Below are 13,760 nucleotides of genomic sequence, written 5' to 3' on the forward strand. Positions count from 1 at the left end.
AAGATAAGGGTCATGATGATGATCCTAATACCTTTGACGAGGTGATGTCTGACATCGATTTTGAGAAATAGTTAGATGCAATGAAGTCAGAGATTGACTCGATATACTCGAACCAAGTATAGACTTTAGTGGATCCATCTGAGGGTATAGTATCCATTGGGTGTAAATAGATCTACAAAAGAAAAATAGGTACCGATGGTAAGGTTGAGACCTATAAAGCTAGGCTTATGGCAAAAGATTATAGTCAACACGAAGGTATTGACTATCAAAAAATCTTCTTATCTGTACTCATGCTGAAATCCATCCGCACTCTACTTGCTATCGCAGCTTATTATGAATATGAAATTTGACAGATGGATGTGATAACTATCTTCCTGAATGGATATCTTGAGGAAGATATCTACATGGAGCAGCCTTTGGGTTTCACATCTGGTGATGGTGATTATTGAGTCTGTAAGTTGTAAAGGTCCATATATGGATTAAAGCAAGCTTTTCGAAGTTGGAATCTTTATTTTGATGATGTGATCAAATCGTTGTTTCATCAAGAACGAAAAGGAACCTTATGTATACAAGAGGGTCAATAGGAGTGCAATTACATTCTTCATATTGTACGTGGATGATATTTTTCTCATTGAAAATGATATTCCCATATTGACCTTAGTCAAAAGATGGTTATATAAGAAATTTTCCATGAAATACTTAGGAAAATCATTTTATATTCTTTGAATAAAAGTCTATAAGGAAAGATCTAAAAAGATGCTAGGTCTGTCATAAAAACTGTACATAGAGAAAGTGCTGAAGAGATTCAGCATGAAAAACTCTAAAAGAAGACTCTTACTTCTTAGGTATGGTATTCATCTTTTCAAGATAATGTGTTCGACCACATCTAAGGAAGTTCAGTGCATAAGTAAGATTCCTTATGCCTCGACCATAGGGAGCCTCATGTATGTCATGTTGTATACTCGACCTAATATTGCCGTTGCTGCAAGTGTCACGAGCAGGTATGAGTCGAATCCAGACAAGAAGCATTGGATAGCTGTGAAGAACATCCTTAAGTACTTGAGAAGAACTAAAGATTTATTCTTAGTCTGGAAGAGCTTCTGAGTTGCGAGTCGAAGGGTATACTGATACAGACTTCATGTCTGATCTTGATGATAGAAAGTCTACATCAAGATATGTGTTTATATACAATGGTAGTACAGTCAGCTGAAAAAATTTTAAGCAATCCATCATAGCAGATTCGATCATAGAAGCTGAATATATCGCTGCTTCGGATGTTACAAAAGAAGGCTTCTGGTTCAAGAAGTTTGTCGCAGAGTTTGAGGTAATGACATCGGATATCATATCATTTTATTGCGACAATAATGAAGCCATAGCACTTGCTAAAGAGTCGAGGTCTCATTAGAAATCAAAGCACGTCAAGCGGCGGTTTCATATCATACGTGACTATCTCGAAAAAAAAATATCAAAGTGCGAAGAGTAGACTCCGTGGATAACGTGGCACACACACTGACAAAGTAATTGAGCCAGTCAAAGATGGAAATCCATCTTGAGAAGATAGGACAGATTAGTGGCCAATTGGTTTTAGTTTAAGTGAGAGATTGTTAGATGTATGTTCTAAAAGTCCATATGGCTGACGTATTGTAATAAGTTTAGGACACAATTTTGTACTTAATACATTGATTTGATCAATAAAAAGATAAATTTTATTTTCATTCAAGAGTGATGTATCTTTGAATCATCCATGAAATTAATACTTCGATACATATTCTCAAACTATTAAAAATTAGAGACATATATAAAATTTTTAAATACTCCCAATCATAGTATCATCATGAGGATGATGATCGATCTGGATAGATCGATGCATAGATTGCTTCTTTCGGGATAGATGAGTCTCTGATCTACAGTGTGAGATACTGAGTGATGAGTGCGAGTAGTTGTTAGAGAACAACTAGTACTGAGTGTGATCATACAAGAGATCATTTAGATTTTTAATCAATCATCGATGATTGTCTCGATGTTGTAGTTGTGTGAATGATCCTTTGACCTAGATGGTATGACTACTCATAGTGAGACTGCTAGAGTTTGACTAACATATAAATATGGTCTCATTGAGACCTTGTAGTAGATGTTGGCGATAGTTGGTCCACTGTAGGAGTAGGATGTGCATCTAGATGGAATCTATCGATCTTAATAGAGAGGAGTAGTTCTATAAAATTTAAGAGACTAAGTCTAAGAGTCTGTGGCTATAGCAGTGTGATTGATGAAAAAAAATTTTATGAGGATCATAATTGGACTTGAGTTGATCGAATCTATCATATGACTGATGATGAGGTTTGATTGATTTCTCCATGACCTGCTATTTAGTTAGAACTCACGATAGAAGAACTGAATCACATGTGAACTACACCTTGAGGTTCTTTTTCAGTTCTATTAGGTTGTTACTACATACTGTTAGGTATCACTGGTGGATTGTGAGAGCTCACTAGGATTGCTCAGGATCGATAATCCTTGATGCATTAGAATGGAATCGTTTCGACCCATTGAAAAGAGTTTCGATGACACTATGATAGAGATCATAGTATATCTCACTATCAGATAGAATTGAATCTATGAGGTTACACAACAAAAAGATTAGATCTGAAATAAGTAATTGGGCTTATAAAGTCTTAATTGGATTTAGAGAAACTCTATTGGGTTCAGGGTAACCTTGCTAGCATATGGTTGAACTCAATTTTCTCTTTGCACTTGAATTTTTTATTTGATAAGATTAATTCAAGTTAATTATCTACTAATAATATAAATGAATTAGATTTAATAGGCTCCAATTGTTGGGTGCCTAGGGTTTTAGATCATGAATTAAGGGATCAAAATCTTAATCAATTTTTTTGATTGTTTGCATGGGGTGCCACTTAATTTAATCAAGTTGGATGTGCCCACCTAAAAGAGGATATGTGGGACCAGCATGGGGCATCCCCTAAGCCTCATGTGGCATGTGAAAAAGTGGGTGCAAAGGCTCCAATAGTTAACATCTAATGAATCTCCTAACGGGGGTCAAATATCTAAGACAATAAGGATTTCTAATGCAAGTAGGACTTATATTAAGGGGCTATTTGATTTTAAATAAGATTCAAACTTTTTATCTATTTAAAAGGGGCCTTCTCTGAGGCTCTTATCATTAGAATTCCAGCAAGCCCCATGCCTCCCAAGAGTCGCCACGCCTCTCCCTCTCTTCTCCCATGTAGTTCCAACACCCAAAGGTTGGGCATCCTCCATCTCCATGCCCAAGAGGAGCTTGGACTTCTCCTCTTTCTTACTGGTTTTCAGATCTTGATTACTTCATAATCAAAGGAAGAAGAGCAATAGAAGAAGAGAAGAAAAGGATCAAGAAAAGGATTAAAAAGTTGATCACGATCTATACTTCGTTCAGATTCGCAAGGTGATTGTTCTTGAAGAAGAAAGATCAACATCAAAGAGGACTATTCCAGGCTGATTCTAAGTGGATACCCATAGAGGTCGGGCACTTGCATGTCTTAGAGAGAACCTACTTTCTTTCAGATCCAAATTTTAAGAAAAAAATTATGAAATAGGTATGTGATTCAATCGCATATTTAATTTCAGCATAAAATTCAGCATGTGTTCAATTTCAACATATGATATAGATCCATGTGTTCTTTATTTTATGCATACATAATTTAGATTAAAAAGTATTTTAATCTTCTATTTCACTATGTTGTTTAGAAAAAAAATTTTGAAACATACATGCATGCCTCGATACGAAATTCCAACAAGCAGGGCTGTGAGTGGGTCTCCTTGGGGGATTTTGAGAGAGCTTTTGTGAGGATAGCTTTTAGTTGAGAGAGATTTGTGTACAGAAAGTTGAGAGTATAAGGATCGCCTTTTATACTTATTTTTTCTTTTATAGTGAAGCTTATATGCCCCGTGAAAATAGCATTTAGGCTATTCTACATACTTAATTATGTATTTCTATTTTATTTCTTCTTTCTTCCTGCAGCAATGGGTGGTACCAGATTCACAACAATTGGTATTAGAGTAAATGATATCGCAACAATTGGTATCAAAGTCGGGTTGGTACCAGAGTGCAGGTTACGGTGGTGGTGATCAAGATTGAAGATGAAAAAATTAAACAGGCACAATCAAGATGAAAATCAATTACGAAAGATTGATTGATGCTCTCTTGTGCAAGGAGGAGCCGTCTACATAGAAGATGCCAGCAGGCACCCAGTGCGAGGTGAAGCTACAGGTAGAGATGGATCGAGCACAAGATGAGAGACTTAGGAAGATGATAAGCGACATCACCAGATGGCTACCCCGAACAAGTCTCAGGTCAGAGGATATGACGAAGGTGGAATTGAGCAGTCTAGCTCGACTCTCATATTTGCCCATCCATGAATAGTAGACGTTTGCACCAGGGCATGAGGACAAGAAGATCCAAAAGCTCACAAAGTTAGGTGGAGGCCGAATGTCAAGTTAAGGTGGAGATTGTTGGAAAACATACCTTGAATTTGACTCACAGGAGTGAAAATCCAAATATAGAGAAGTCCAGCTCGAAAAGAACATCGCGAGGAGTCCGGAGACATGGAGCAGTGGGGCATGCAGCACGTAGAGTAGCGGAGCCCGCAGCATGCAGGCCAAAAGGTAGGAAACAGGGCCCATAGGGCCGTAGGTTGGCCCGCAGGCCCGAGCACAGTGCGCAGGCACAAGCCCATGCGCGGGCATAGCCCGCAGTGCACAGATGTGTGCGGGCCGACCCAATGAGTGAGCAGACGAGCAGTGTACCGTGGTCCACTACGAACCACGATCCATGTGGAGCAGCATGGACCAACACCCCATTTCTCTCATGCTTCTCATGGTCTACCATGGATCAGAGGCATTTCACACACGATTCTTCATGCGATTACACGATCGGATGGTCCAATTTGATGAGAGGGCTTGATCTGATGCTAGGATGCTAATTTTGATCCTGTTAGGACTTCCAAATTGAATCAAATTGAGGATACGAGGCCTTTAAAGGGTGCCGTGGCAATAGAGAATGGTGAATCCGAGAGAGAAGCCGAGGAGAGGCTGAGGCAGCCACCAAGAGAGTGTTTGATGAGCATCGAGGGTGTGCCATCGGTAGAGCAGACGCAGGCAAAGCTAGTAGAGTGTCGGGCAGAGCACGATAGAGGCATGATGTAGTAGTTTGTTTCACAAAAATCATCCAGGGACATCGAGGACCCTAATACTGGTAGGCCTGTGAGTGAGTCTCTTTGAAAGATTTTGAGAGAGCTTTTGTGAGGATAGCTTCTAGTTGAGAGAGGTTTGTGTACGGAGAGTATGAGGATCTCATCTTATACTTATTTTCTCTTTCATAGTGAAGCTTATATGCCTCGTGAAAGTAGCACTTGGGCTATTCTATGTACTTGATTGTGTGTTTTTATTTTATTTCTTCTTTCTTCCTGCTGCAACGGGTAGCACCGAATCGATAACAATTAATATTAGAGCAAGTGATATCCCAGCAGAATGATTTATTGATTGTATAAGAGGATTTGGACTAGCCATGTGTGGATTGATGGTCATAGGCCGAATTGTGACATCTTAGATTGTCAGTCATATGCCGAATCATAATATCCTAATTTACTACCACAGACGAAAGTATAAATATTCTGATTTACCACCGTAGGCTAAACCACAGATATTCTATTTTGCTATTATGGGCTAAAACGTAACCATAATTAGTGCAAACCAAAAATAATTATTGATTTGGAATATGTTAATGAAACATAAATGATAAGTCATATAAAACCATTGGTGATATTTATGATGAATTTGTCATAATATATGATTCGTGATATATGTTGAGTTATATTGCATGCTTGACATGAGATTTCATGACTTATGATTTCTCTTCGATGATTACTCATTCATTATTTTTGAATTGTATTAGTATACTAGTATATATGAGATGGTATTCTTACTGAGTTGTAAAGTTTACAACTCCAATTGTTTCTTTTCTTTCAGTGTCACAAGATGTATAGCATTGGATAGGTTTGAATGTAAAGTTCAAGTGATGGAGTCATTTTATAAGCCTTGTATAATCTCTAGGGCATAGCTCTAGGATTCATGCGGCCATATCACATTGTCGACCTAGATGATGGATTAATTCAGGGTGTGATATCAGCAATACTTAGTCAAACAACAATTAATATCAGAGCAAGTGATATCTCAATAGAATGATTTATTGATTGTGCAAGAGGATTTGGACTAGCCATGTGTGGATTGATGGTCATAGGCCGAATTGTGATATTTTGGATTGTCAGTCATATGCCGAATCATAATATCCTAATTTGCTACCACAGATGGAGGTACAGATATTCTGATTTACCACTGTAGGCTAAACCACAGATATTCTATTTTGCTATTATGGGCTAAAATGTAACCATAATTAGTCCAAACCGAAAATAATTATTGATTTGGAATATGTTAATGAAACATAAATGATAAGTCATGTAAAACCATTGGTGATATTTATGATGAATTTGTCTTTGAGTTATATTGCATGCCTGGCTTGAGATTTTATGACTTATGATTTCTCTTTGATGATTACTCATTTATTATTTTTAAATTATATTATTATATTAGTATATGTGAGATGGGATTCTTACTGAGCTGTAAAGTTTACAACTCCAATTGTTTCTTTCTTTCAGAGTCACAAGATGTATAGCATTGGATAGGTTTGAATATAAAGTTCAAGTGATGGAGTCATTTTATAAGCCTTGTATAATCTCTAGGGCATAGCTCTCGGATTCATGTGGCCATGTCACTGGGTCGACCTAGATGATGGATTAATTTAGGTGTGATATCAGCAATACTTAATCATTAAGAAATCTCTAGATTCAGCTTTTGGTATGGGGCACCTATCCAGAATCTTGCCTTTGGAGCTGATTTTTTTCCATTTTAGCATCTTGCCAAGTCAAAACTGCATGAGGGATCAAGAATGGATTTCCCTTCCTCTTGGTCTATTGCTATATTTCCTTGCGCAACTTTACAGTGTTAAATGATTTAGTTGCAAAATTAAAGTTTTGCATTATTATGGCGTGTATTTTGTTGTCTAGATAACTTTCACATGAGAAAAATATGGTTGTGCATCTCTTTCTTCCCTATAATGTGAACAATATAAGGATTTCTGGGACTGCTTAACGTTTCCCACTGACAAATAATCATTTCAACTAAGACGTAATGTCACTATGAAATACAATGTCAGAACAGGTGTGAGAAGTTTTGATCCTCACAAACTCAAAATACTGTACAGGACCCAGAGCTAGGTGGTCCACAAGAAAAATTATGTGTGGTCACTGTCTGCCTTCCTGTTCTCCCCACACGCATCCCCACTTTGAACAATGCCTTATTTTGGACGGTGTGAATTTAGGAAGCAATTGACATGAGAAAAAAATGGATGGCCGGAATCGAAGATAGAGCAGAGATCCTCTGCTGTACATGCAATGCACCGCACCGTGCGGTGCATTGCACACACCTGGACAGCAGTGCATGACGTGCATCGTACAACCCACTGCACGAGGGGCCCTATACACTGTGCACCATACCATGTGATGCATAGTAGAGGATCTGCGCTCACGTGACCCCTCTCTGTGAGGTAGCATTGATGTCCCCACCTCCTCTTTAACACATGTGATTTCTTAACTTTTTTTGTGTAATTTTTATGTTTTTGATGCAATATAAAAGTGGATTATAAGCATATATTTGTAATTAAAAGCAGGTTTGCTTGGTGGCTATCTTGGGCGGCCAATGCTTGCACCATGGAAGTAAAAATCTCTGCTACAAGTTCACAGAAAATCAAACATGTAATGTTCATTATAAAAGGAAAGTGCAAAACCACGTTATGTTTAAGCCTTTCTTTGTATAAGAATATTTATGGAGCCAAGATCAAGACCTGCATTAGCTGTTTGGATCTAGAATATTGAAGCTATGTGATGATATGTTTTAATTGTCATAACTAATCTTTTTTTTTTTTTTTAATGTGAATCACCATAAGTAATCTTAGTCAACAAAAAGCAAAAAGAAAAACCAGACCCTGAAGATTCTTCAACTTTTAATATTTTTATCACTTCGTCTCCTGAATTATGTTGTTCTGATGTTTTAAAATTTATCTTTCATAACTCTACCAATCACTGTGACGTTGTGTTCATCCTCCATTTGAGAATGAACTGTAGTATTATTCGGAATTTACACTCTACACTCCCTTTGAGTATTTAATTTTCACATGCATGGTCGTGAATTGCTAACATGACGAGCATAGTTTCCTTAGAAGGCCAAGCTCTATTTTCGCTACTCTTCAGAGAATTCTTCATTTGTTCTTCAGCTGACAGCATCTTTGTTCCTTTAAGGATCGAGATAAACACCAAAACCTCTGGAGGCGTCTGATCCCACTCGTGCAAAACATGCCTTCATTGTGCACTGTTATTGGTCCTACTGCTAGCACTGCTTGAGCCTATTATTAGCCTTGTGGCCACAGAGAAGAGTGTTGTTAGTACTTAGCAGAGTTTTTGTTTCTCAAGTTTTATTCTCCTCTTTATTTTGTTGTTTGTGTTTTGCTTTCCTTCTCCTCTCTTTGTACATACTTGATCAATAAAAACCAGGTGGTCCTTCCAGGCCTCCTTTGCCCATCAAAAAAAAAGACGAGCATAGTTTCCTCAGACCATGTCCATGCGTTCCAACTTCAAGTAGCCTTGCAACTGCATATGCTAGCATTTTTTTCCTCACGTAAGTTCAGTTTTGTGACTTTGTATCCATTGGATCACTAACATTAAAATATATTTAGGAATTCAGTCCATAGTGTGTTAGTACTTTGGATTTCCCTGGTTATCAACACATGCTATATTCTAAATCTTCCAAGCATGCTTGAGTTTCCCAGTGTTGCAGAGAAATTAAGCAGCCTACTATGTTTGAAGCTATAAATAATTCCTTCTGCATTAGAGGTGTATTTTTTTTACAACATTCTTTTCTTTTTTTCTAAAAAAAGAAATTGGATTGGAATCACCTTCGTTGCTCCTAATATTTTGCTACTTAATACACCTCAGAACCAACCATAGCTGATATAGTAGAACAGACCAATCAGAGACTGACATGAGCTTGCCACGAGCGTCAACTCATCAGCTCTTGCCATGCCGCTAGCCCAGGGATGTGCCAAGATGCCCAAATCCCTCTCCATCTGGTTACAACTGGCCTGCGATAGCAAATGATTTTCATAATTATTTGATACATGAGAATTGGTGTGTAAGAGAATCATCTGTGTGATATCTTCTGGATGTGCAAATAGTTATCCAAAATAGCCAATTCACACGTCTTAAGATTCCACAATGATGGATATTGACCCTTGTCTATAATAGAGTGAAGTCCATCTGAGATCGAATCCTAATTCTTGAAACTCTCTGTGCTCCATCACTCTAATTTCTTTGCCACTCATATAGATCTCTATTATTCTCTCGAGCTTATCTGACTTAGGCATTAGATGATCTCTCACTGGTCACTCTCTGGCAAGTGGATTCCCTTGTCTTTAGTGTTTTTGGACTGAACCAGACATTGGACCGAAGATTTAGCCACATCTGAGCCCCGACAATCATCGTCCACCATCAAAGGAGGCGTATCGAGATCTATGGCCAACTTCGTAGATCTGTTCATCATCTTGTTAAGCTCTCCAGTGCACTAGCCAGCTTTACATTCTGGTCAGACCAGCTCTCAACAGCAACACTGAAAGATGGATGATAATTTAACACCTCTTAGAGTTTTCTTGTTTAATTAATGTGATCCAGAGATTCCAAAGTATGAATACCTAGAAAGAGGAATGAAGAGCAATCAAAGATAAGACAATGCAATGTTACACGATAAAAAGAAGTCACAACGGTAACAACTTAATTAGCCCATGGATATGAAGAATACGAAATAAACACTGTCTCAACAACAACACAGCTGTATGATTGACCTAGTATCATGTTACAAGTTTCTGCCTAAGAAGCCAAGATTTGAAGAGGTGGTGGGCAAAGCAGAAGCTGGAAATGAATATGAGAAACAAGGTTGCATGGATTTAGTTTTTTTCAACCTATGAAAGAACATGGATTTAGTTTTCTTCAACCTATATAAGAACATGGATTTAATTTTTTGCAACCAATGTAAGCGTTAGTGTTGAGTCCTACAATGAAAGATCCTATGTTGGTTGGCACGGGAGCTAGACTGATCATAAAACTGTTATTGTTGAGCCACTGTTCGTTTGTACCCTTGAGATAATGGGCTGATTAAGCTGTGACTTCTTTCTACCATGTAATTTTTCTGGATAAATAATTCTTTTTACCATCTAAGTTTGAGGCTATAAATGATTCTTTCTTCCTTAGAGATAGATTCTTAAGTTCTTTTTGATTGCATTCTTTTCTATTTTTTTTCACACAAAAAAAAAAAAGGAAATGAGATGGGAATGACTTTTCATGCTCCAAATTTCTTGCTACTAAGATAGATGATAATTTAACACCTCTTAGATTTTTCTTGCTTGATTAATGCGATCCAAAGGTTCCGAAGGCAAGGATACCCAGACAAAAGAACGAAGAGCAGTGCAGAGACAAGACGATGCAATGTTACATGGTAAAAAGAAGTAACAGCATTCGCAACTTAATTAGCCCATAATCTCAAGAGAGCAAAGGGAACACTACCGACTCTTCCAAAAAAACAAGAAAAACTACTGATCACTCCACGACCACACAATTTTATGATCGGTCTAGTACATGTTACAAACAATTAACTAGTGCAAACCAACGCATGACCACTCACTGTAAGACTCAACATTCACACTTGCTGGCTGAAAATAAATAAATAAATAAATCCATGAAACCTTGTTTCTCATATTCATTTCTAGCTTCTGCTTTGCCTTCACACAGCCGCCACCGCTTCAAACCTTGGCTCCTTTGGCTGAAACTTCTGCTTGACATACACATCCATGTAGTCCCCAAAGACGAACTTGGGGTACAAAAGTTGAGCCTCTTCCCAGTGGTTGCTGGAGCTATGGTGGCCTTGAGGGAGGGGTTGTAGAAGGATGCAATGGAGCGGCGATTACCGTTGCTGGTGGCGAGCACACGGTGCCACACGCTCTTGTATCGCCCATTGCTGAGCACCTCTATCTGATCTCCGATGTTGATTACAATGGCATTGGGTACTGGTTGGACATCAATCCACCGGCCATCTTTAAGGATCTGAGTCCACCCACTTGGTCGTCTTGGAATAGCAGGATGACGCCACCGGCATCGGTGTGGGCACGAAGGCCTTGAACCAGGTCCAGGCGAGGACAGGGTGGGTAGTGGCTCACCTTGGTCCCGAAGAAAGGCTCATGTTCGCTATTGCCAGAGAAAGCATTCTTTATGCAGCTCTTCTCTAACCCCAAGTTTTCATCCATTATTTCCATTAGTTTCTCAGCCAGTTTCCTGAGCTCTCTCCTATACTCCTTCATTGTTTCCCTGCAAGTCAAGGAAGAAACATAAAACACTTGAGGAGAAGGGTTTTTTAATAAAGCAATTATATATGTTTCCGGTTGACCTGGCAAGTGTAGGATCTTACTTGAACTCTGAGGGTTTGGATGGCCATTCATTGTCATCTTGGAGAACAAACACATCCTCCCAATCCACATTGTCCAACCGCTCAACGTTACCCATCTCCTCGCCTTCTTGATCCACCAATTTGTTCAACAACCGGACAGGGTTGGATTTCCTGAAGGCTTCAGCTCTCAGTTTGTAGCATTCAGAGCTGACCTTCTTCACGCGTTCGAGAAGCTCCACAGGAATCCCATGGTTCACAAGCTATCAACAACAAGAAGAAGGTTATTGAGAATATATAAATGACGACATTTTGTTCATGGCCTAATTGGTTGCTGCAGTGTTACTGACTAACCTGAAAGAATCCCCACTCTTCACATCCATTGGCGATCTTAGCCAAAGTTTCAGCCCTTCCCTCGCCATCCAACTTTGAGAAGTCGATGACCGGAATTGCCATGTATAATACCAAAGGTAGTTCTGGAGAGAAGATACGAGCCGAGAAGCTATATGGCAAGCTTTGGAAGTCTCTCTTCTGCAGTGGATGGAATTGGTGGCAAGGTTGGCATTTTATAATGCACATCCAGACGGATGGCCGTCTCAGTAGAAAGATGTGGCCGGCCAGGGGATAGTAATTAATCACATTAATCAGGCATTGAAGGCGCGGACCTCTGGACAATAAGCCGGTGGCTATGTTGGACAAAAGTCATCTGGGTCCCAGCTTGTCATTCCATAGACTTCGTCTCGCTGAGTAAGATGCGTAAGCCTTCTTTCCAATCTTGGTTTGACCTGATTCCTGAATGGTCTTAAATTCTATTTTAATCTTGATAGATAGACACATATGTATGTATCTATATCGGTGTGTATGTATATAGATGGATAGATGCATATGTATGTATGCATGCAAATGTATAGGTCATGCCTAATTTTACTTAGTTCTAATCTTGTTCTGCTAGATCTTTGTTCCCCCAAGCTGGACTTAATCAATAATTGATGGCAACTGTAAAGCAAGAAGGATGGGATATCTTATATGTACTTAAATCCTCAAGTGTATTATTGCTAAATCTGCAGGAGGCATAAATAATCTGTCGGCAAAATCTCGTACATTAGATGTACACGTTTATTTAGATTTTATCATATCTTTGATCGTATCATATTCCAAGATCATATAATTTTTTGAGCGATCATTTCTGATGTCACGCATGCTCTGAGGCAAAAACGAAGAGAATATCTATTGGAATAACCTTTTGTCGTCTAATGGTGTGGAAACAAGGTCCAATTCAAACTTTTCTACCGCTTTGCCGGCCCGTTCTCTAACATGTGGACAATTGTATTTTACTGAAGCTTCGCATCACTTGCTAGGCCACGATAAGCTTCCCACCCTTGGGCTGACATGGTTGTGGGCATGCTATCCTCTTTCTTCTGTGAAGCATCTCAGCGCCCATCACCAGTTCAAAATTGCAATAGAAGGAGATTGACGAAAATTTGGATTATCCGTCCTCTTAAGTCAGCAAAAGTATTGGTTTTTGGTCACTACTTTCTGGATATTTCAATTTAAGACACTCCGCGCATTATCAAGACCTCTACTTTCTTCACACCAATTTGATTCACTTGGTGCCGATATTGAATGTTGAATCATTGCAATGGGTAAACAAATTATGGGAAGTCCAGATTGGAAAGTGAGGTTCTCAAGATCAAGTTTACTTCTTTATAATTTTATTTTTTTCGCTTGTCTCGGTCACATCACCTGAGCTCATTTGCTAGTAATTTGGGCAGAATCATTGCTTAATGAGGAAGAGCAGAGGCTTTAACTGCCCACGATTATATGTATCCCTTTCTAATGGAATGTTTTCTTTTTGCTGAATGTTGGAAAAATTACAAAGAAACCCCTTTAAGTTTGGATCGTTTAAGTTTAAGATCCAAAAATTTAAAAAAAAATGCAAATTAGCTATTAAAACTTTAAATTCATTACAACATGACCAAGCCATCTATCTTCGTTACCAAATGTTATGACATAAGGATCATATAGTAACTATTTTTTTATAAAATTTTAGAATTGCCCTTCCTACTAACCGAGCAAAGAGCTTTTATTTTAGGGAGGAGGGTTATACTTTGAGATATGTGCAAATGGATGAATGACAAAAGATAAGTGCATTGAGATCTATGCAC

At 38.5% G+C, this 13,760-nt stretch overlaps 1 pseudogene; it reads right to left on the reverse strand.

The window, feature by feature from the left end:
• Positions 1-10,727: 10,727 nt before the first annotated feature.
• On the reverse strand, positions 10,728-12,152 carry LOC140858520 (1-aminocyclopropane-1-carboxylate oxidase-like; annotated as a pseudogene).
• Between the last annotated feature and the right edge of the window lie 1,608 nt (positions 12,153-13,760).

The sequence above is a fragment of the Elaeis guineensis genome, chromosome 1 (genome assembly GCF_000442705.2).
Source record: "Elaeis guineensis isolate ETL-2024a chromosome 1, EG11, whole genome shotgun sequence".
NCBI classification, from domain to species: Eukaryota; Viridiplantae; Streptophyta; class Magnoliopsida; order Arecales; family Arecaceae; genus Elaeis; species Elaeis guineensis.